Below are 7,533 nucleotides of genomic sequence, written 5' to 3'. Positions count from 1 at the left end.
GTCGCGAGCAGTAGATGAGAGTAAATGGGGTAAAAAAGGAGTAAAATGTGGACTAATTGCAGCTTCTATAGTCCCCTAGAGTGCAATTACTCGCCATTTTAGTCCCCTAACCCCGAAATTTATTCTCCAGGACTGCAAATAGTCACTGAACTTTGCAACTGCACTCTTAAAAAAAAAAAAAAGGTGGAGTACTTGCTCCTTTTAGGAGGTAACAGTTGTCGCATATGTTGTGCCTAAAAGGTTGCAAAGTTCTACCTGCTACCTACGAATGATAGGGTTACCGCTGATTCTGTTAGCGAGGGGGGGGGGGGGCGCACACTTTTTGGATAGCAATTTGGATATATAATAATTGCTTTTACCACCCTGTTACACACTTTATCAGACGCTATGTTGATCTAGGTGGTAGCTGTAGAAGTTACTTTTTCACACCCTTTTTTTCTTAGAGCATGGTCTCCCTAATACGACGGTCTACGTAAATATGTGGTCTTCGTGAATTTGATGGAATAAGGCTATATAATTTAGCTTAACTCGGCACTTTTGCACGCACATAGAGAAAAAATAGTTAGAGGTTCTTTCTTGCGAGATTGTGCTCGATGCATGTCGCAAGATTTTACATCACTCGAGATATCACGGTTGACGGTTCAATTCAACGTATTTTCATTCACGGACACGAATTATGTGCCTGGGATTCTTAGAACAGAGCCTGAAATGCAGTCCCCACTCTGTGACATTCATTTCCTCCCGTGCATTTACTCCCTAAAGGGCGTAATTTTTGTAGCAATGCATTTAGTCCCCCAAAACTAAAATTACTGCTTTTTTTTCTCTTCTTCTTGGAGTGTACTGCTTAATTGTTTCAGACAGCCCCGGACCTGCGGGACGAACTCTAAACTGTTCAACAAAGTATAGACTGTTGCCCTGCTACTTTCGCGTGTGTGTCATGCCAGCTGATCAAATCCTATCAACCCACATCCTACTGGGCTGGGGTCCCATACCCTAATCGGAAAAACACCCCAGTACTGACACCATCGTTCGTTATGTAGTTGTGTGTTTCAGACGCTAGACGTCTCCACTACATTAATTTCGTTCGTGACAGCCAGTGAGGTAGGTTACCCCTTCCACCTCTATGGACAAACACAAGCAATTTATTGGTATAGTTAGTTAGTTAGTAAATTATAGTAAAATAAAGTAAACCTTGGTGCTTTCAGCAACACACCATGGGTGCTACTTGCTCCATTGCAAAAGCTGTATAGCTATTACACACTCTGAATCAAACCCCTGAATCACAGGAACCCTGAGTATTGGTATAAGTTAAATACAGGTAAACGGACAAGTAGAAACATATCGGATTCGACGTTGCTGGAAAATGTGTAAGTGTGGCAGCACCTCCACCAAAGAAAAACAGAAGTAATTCACACGGGAAACAATAGCCAAATTACTAATTTGGTACTCAATACTAAATTGCTCAATACTAAAATTCAATACCAAAATTCTCAAATTACCGTCCCAGTCTCAAAGTCGTGTTTTTTTTCTTTCTTTTTATGTCCGGTTGGAGATGTCCGGTTGGAAACGTGTTTATTCCGTTGGTTGACGTCAGCCATAGTGTATTCTCATCGAACGAGCCATTGTTACAGCGTTTGGTGTCGTCATCGCAACGATTGTTGACATCATGCCGCCATTGTTTTCATCGTTATCGATACTAATTATCTCATTGTGGAGGCGACGTCCGGTGATTTCCCTATGAGGCGTCACGCTAACCGGTTCGACCTCTTGGGTGACCCTATTCAGTATTCCACCCTTCTGCATTGTTATCGACGTGCATATGTTAATTCGTTTCAGGGAAGTCTTCTTCCAAAGTCTATCAGTTCATGCGAAAATGTCTACCACACGGGTGTTAGCCCACTCAAAATAAGTTAACCGTACTCTATGAAAAAAAAAAGGAGTAAAATGGAGAGTAATTGCAACTTCTAGTCCCTTAGATTGCATTTACTCCCTATTTTAGTCCCCGATCCCCGAAATTTACTGCTCAGGACTGCAAATTGTCACTGAACGTCGCAAATGGTCTTCCGAACGCAATAGTCTACGTAAACATGTGCTCTTGGTCAATTTGATGGCACAGGGCTGTATAATTCAGCCAACTTAGCAATTTTCCACCCACACGGAGTAAGAAACAGTTAGCACTTCTTTCTTCGCAATTTGCGCCCTATGCATGTCGCAAGGTTTTGATATCACTCGATATATCACGGTTGACGGGTTGATTCAAAGCATTTTCATGCATGCACACCAATTATGCACCTGGGACTCTTAAAACAGAGCGTGAAATGCAGTCTCCACTCTGTGGCATTCATTTACTCCCGTGCATTTACTCCCGAAAGGGACTATTTTTTTGTGGCAACGCATTTAGACCTCAAAAGGAGTAAAATTCCTCCTTTTTTTTTTTTTTCTTAGAGTGCGCATAACAAATTGTGCACGCTTGTTATGCAGTGAAGTTATGTTTTCAGGATGTAGCGCCTTTCCCAATGTGTTTTTGTGGAGCGTGATAAAAACACCTGCTGCAAGTGCAACCCGTACGCCCGTGCGGCTGCAGCAGCCCAGTCGCGTGATTCGCGTTGCAAGGCGTGCTGGAGCGCTATCAGCAGCAGTCAAGGCCAAGGTCGGGCCTGCCCAAGCGAGTCCTTGCAACAACTGCTGCGGCGAGTTTAATGATGGAATCCTCCCCCCCCCCCCTCCTCCTCTTCCCCTTCTATTGTGTACTGCGCTTTCCGCCTGGTGAGAGAGATTCTGAAATGTTTTGCGGATGCGAGCGTTTCCCGGACCCTCGGGGGAAAAAACACAGGCGGAATGCTGGGATGTGCTCCCGGAAAATGTGTTCCTGTGTTTCATAGCTGCTCCAACAAGATGCTGAGCGTCTGTTGTACGTAACTTGCATTATGGTATGCAGCGTAAAAAAGGGGGAGGGGCGGATATGTGAAAGAGAAATAAAAAAAAAAATGCTCGAAACTCACCGGGAAAGCATATTTTATCACGCTAATGATATTCCGTCAGTTCGTCTTTGCTTTAGCGATGCAGTGTAATAAATTCACTTTCTCATCAATTGTACACCTGGCGGAGGAAAATTATGTTGCTTTGTTCTTGCTCGACTCTGTTCAAGATATATGCGCAGTGGCGTTGGCAAAGGTCTCTTTTACATTGAGCGATGGTGTGAGTGATCATTGGAGTCATATTGTGACTTCGATGCCTTTCTGCTCTGACGTTTTGAGGCCATGAGAGCTTCATGTCGTAGCAAGGACAAGGGACGCACTAGTATCATTACTCAGCAATCATCCGAATCATGTCCTGGGGCTGTCAGCCACTAATTAAGTGGAAACTTTCATCACTCATGGTGGTCACTGGCACTGGGTTTGTTGTCGTTGATCACTGTGTCCCGGTACTGCACTAGACAGCAGCATTCTTGCAGCATTTTCTTCTCGTGTGTATATTTGAGGGCCCATAAATTCGTGGGGAAAACGCAAGAGAAGAGAAAAAAGAAACCCAGAAGAATAAGATCAAATATGGTGAATAGTATAGCAATACTGACACTTTCCGTCTCTGCCTATGTTGTTGCTAATGTTCAGCCTACTGTCAAAAGTCTCTTTTCCCAGTTAAATTCTTCAGGTATATCATATTGTCCTCTAGAGTTATTGTTCTTTATTATTCGCCACAGTGGAGGCTACCCATGAAGAGACACTCAATGATGCAATGGAACTTCCGCTGCGACGACCACTATATTGATTACAAACATTTATCTCGATACTTGTCTTAATTGTTTGTTACCCAGAGATTTGCAGCTGAAAAATTTTCTCTTTGAAGCTTCGATGCGAATACGTCATTAGAGTTTCGTCACAGAACATCAGTCGTAATGTTGCCCAACGTCCGTCATTGTGCAATCGCACGGATGCGCTTCTGCATGATTTTCGGGAAAGTGTTTTTCGTTGGAAGATTGGCGGCCGGCGCTCGAGAAATGAGTCAGATCCATTCGTTGTTGCGTAACAAACAGATTGTCCCGCAGAACAAAAGAAAAAAGGTTGCATGGAAAGACAAGACTTTGTCTGTGTGAACAAAGTACGATGACGCAAGCCTGATACGATTTCAGGAAATCCTAGAGGTACTCCTCGCGCACACGTTGCACCCAGTGAGATTACTGTCACGAGGAAAGGAGAACAGCCCGTGACGTTTCGTTTTCGCTGAGCTTGACATCTTGTGGACAGTGGGCCTAGAGAGGAGAAATCGAAACAGTTTGGAGACCTTCCCTGTTTCCTGAGAAGCAAGTTCCCATAGTTCAAAGCGGCGCAAAGCTCTCTGGGAGTTTCTGAAGTCGTCTAATAGACGCCAAGGTTCCTTTTCCCTCGTGAGATCGCGACTAGAAAACTTCATTTCACAATAGGCCGTCGTTATTTCGTGTAAAATGATTTCGAACAGCAACATCTAAGCATCTAAGATAGCGGTGGGCTTGGTTGGGGCTTGGCGATAGGCGTGGGAATAGCATCGCAGAGATGGTACACGGGCGACCTCCCGTAGGATAAAACGGAGGCTACGTACTGCATGGCGCCATCTTTTACAGATGAGTGAAACTATGCTGGGTCAAAACGGAACTGAAACTGATCTGGAAACTCACAACAAATCGCGTAGTGATTCCAATGTGGGCCCTGCTTCGAAATCTAGCCCGCAAGACTATCCCTGCGAGATAGCGATCGAACAAGAAGAATTCGTTACAACTGCACTGCTGTGTTTCTCTGAGCAAGCGTTTTGAACGGAAAATAATTGTTGTTATTCTCTAGGCATTTTTGTTTCTTCTTGTGTTGTCCTTTTTCTTACTAGTATTCTGTTTGAGTACATAACGTTCTTCACAAGTGCATACGGTTCCAGCCAGTGGCAACTGATAAAATGACATAGATTAGACTAGCTGATCGGGAAGCTCCACCAGTGGCAGTTCATTTGCAGGTTCGACGAGCGAGCAAGAGTGCACGACGCGCGATTGCAAATGCAAATATTGCAAATAAATAATCCCGAATGCAAATATGTACTATGTATTTACCGGTGTAGCTTCTCGGTGTGCGCGTTTTTATACAATATCGCCGTGTGAATGGAAGTAACTACTGCGCAGCAACCCAGGGGCAGATCCAGGCCCTCGTTTTGGGGCGGGGTAGTTTCCCCAGAAATCGACCTCTCGGGGGCGTGCTGAGCTTCCAGGGGGGGGGGGGGGGGTGTTTATGGATACATGTTTCTTGGTATATTATTGATAGTCGAGCTGTATTGGGCATTCTCAGAAATTTCAGAGGGTGTCGTAAAAAACCGAGGGGTGGTTTCTTTGTCGAAGCGGGGAGGGGAGATGTTGAAGCTGATGATTTTGGGGGGCGATCGCTCCCGCTGGATCCGACACTGCACCATCCTGTGTAACGCCATCGTGAACTGTTCCGACGCAACATTTCAACCGTAGTTGACTTCAACGGAGACCGGCAATCTCAGTTGAACGAGTGAAGTGGCAAGGTGAAGGCAGAGACAGAATGTTGCGTGTATGTGGGGTATATAGAGCAACCGCGAAATGGAAAAGATGCACCCAACAGCACAGGGCAAGAGCCGGCAACCACAGCGAACTGCCATTGACTTCTACTTAAAAAAAAAAAAAGTACTCTCCCCGTCGGGGAATCGAACCCCGGTCTCCCGCGTGACAGGCGGGGATACTGACCACTATACTAACGAGGACACGACAAATTCGAAACATTTCTATATTTAAACATATGGTCTTTTACTATCCCTGTAGCTAATATGGGTTTTTGATATTTGTCAATGCTTGCAGTCGCTACTACACCCCAAGATAAAGCCGAGCTAATACAGGAGCCACATTCTTCTCCTTCTCATTCTCCTTCAGGTTTACGTTACCTCTAATGTCTAATAGATAGCGCCGGTGTCGCACCAAATAACATGTTATTTTACAGAGTTTACGGAGTAAAGTTTAACATAGCTTTAAACTCGCTACAGTTCTTCTGATGATGACAAGCTGAAACGAGAATACAGGAGAACGCACAGGACAATATTCCGAAATCGAAACAGGATGAAGTACGAAACCACATTCTAAACTGTAATGGCCATGTCGTGAACATCGTGACTTTCTGTTGACGGGTGAGGAGGAATGGGAAAACGAAACACATTGTCTAACATTGTCGGAGAGTGTGAGGTGATGGAGGGAAGGGCTTTGGAACAACATTACACACATTAGTGGTGCAGCCAGAGGGTGGGGTGGGGTGGCGGTTTCCGAGGGTTCAACCCCCTCCCGAAACCGCACCTTTGGTAGTGCATTTGGGAGAGGGAACACGAGAGTGAAATCCTCTCCCCCCACAGAGAGTTCCCGTAGAACCTCTCGCGAAATATTTTTTTCTGATGAAACAAAAGGTAACTTCTGAAATGCTACGTTGTGGGCCGTAGAAAGTTTTATTATTATTATTAGCGAAGAGCGCTTCTTGTTTTCTGCGTATGTACATGTTATGTTTCTGTGAACTTGTAAGGTGCAAGGCCAAGTAAGGATAAACGACGATTGCACAAATAATTTGATTCATGAAGCCTCTGTACTCGTGTCAGTAAAAGTCAAGGCTGCAGGTTCTTTAATGGGTGCTGTCATGTTGATGGTATATATCATTTCCTTGAGCCTGAGGTGGTGGTGATACGGACAGTAACACAAAACACAAGTAGACAGGACATGTGATCGAGGGGCGAAAGTGTGACCAATTTAATTGGACGAGATTATCTTTGCAGCAATTCTCTTTCTCCAATCGCAGCCGGGAATAAAGCACTGGGGTCCACTAGAGCTTTTGTATAATGGCTTTTGTATAATAATTTGTATAATCAGTTGGCTCACGCCACCTCAGCTGGAAGTGTGTTCCAATGTGGAAGGGTTCAGAACATTCCAGTCTGAATGTATGCAAGCCCAAGTTATGTTATCGCTGCATGGCATTTAATTTCGAATCGAGGCAGGCGTTATCATATCACTCGCGATAACAGAACAGGGCTGTTCAGGAACCCACCCAAGCAGCACAATGTACTGAAAGTCGAGTGCAATAGGGGTGGACGGTATGTGTCTTATCAATGTTCTTTAGCTTTACGAGTGTGCTCAAGGCCTTCCACCTACCCGTCCACCCCTATTGCACTCGACTTTCAGTACATTGTGCTGCTTGGGCACGAACCAAAAGTGCGCCACGTAGCTGATTCACGCTAGCACTATTTTAAATTTGCGCGTCATTTTTCAGGGGGTTGTATTGCACTTTCGATTTAGTGAAGTGCACGTGTAATTTCACGTTAAATGATTTTTGTTTCCCCGGCTTTCCCGTACAGCTCGCGGAAACGCGGGACTTACGAAGTGAAAGTGAAAAAACACATTGCATGCTCTGCGCTCTGATATTGCGCTATATTGAATGAAGAACGAAGAACGACATGATAATAAAAATCCAAGATGACTGAGTCAGTGATCGTAAGATTAAAAAACTGCAATTAATCATACGCACA

General features: G+C 44.6%; 1 non-coding gene across 1 annotated transcript; it reads right to left on the bottom strand.

Annotated features, from left to right (window-relative positions):
- Nucleotides 1-5,667: 5,667 nt before the first annotated feature.
- Nucleotides 5,668-5,739, bottom strand: Trnad-guc (transfer RNA aspartic acid (anticodon GUC)). The gene has a single exon. It is a non-coding gene; the product is annotated as a tRNA-Asp (tRNA).
- Between the last annotated feature and the right edge of the window lie 1,794 nt (nucleotides 5,740-7,533).

This window comes from Ornithodoros turicata, chromosome 3, assembly GCF_037126465.1.
Source record: "Ornithodoros turicata isolate Travis chromosome 3, ASM3712646v1, whole genome shotgun sequence".
Taxonomy (NCBI): Eukaryota; Metazoa; Arthropoda; class Arachnida; order Ixodida; family Argasidae; genus Ornithodoros; species Ornithodoros turicata.
This window is presented reverse-complemented; position numbering and strand designations above follow the sequence as displayed.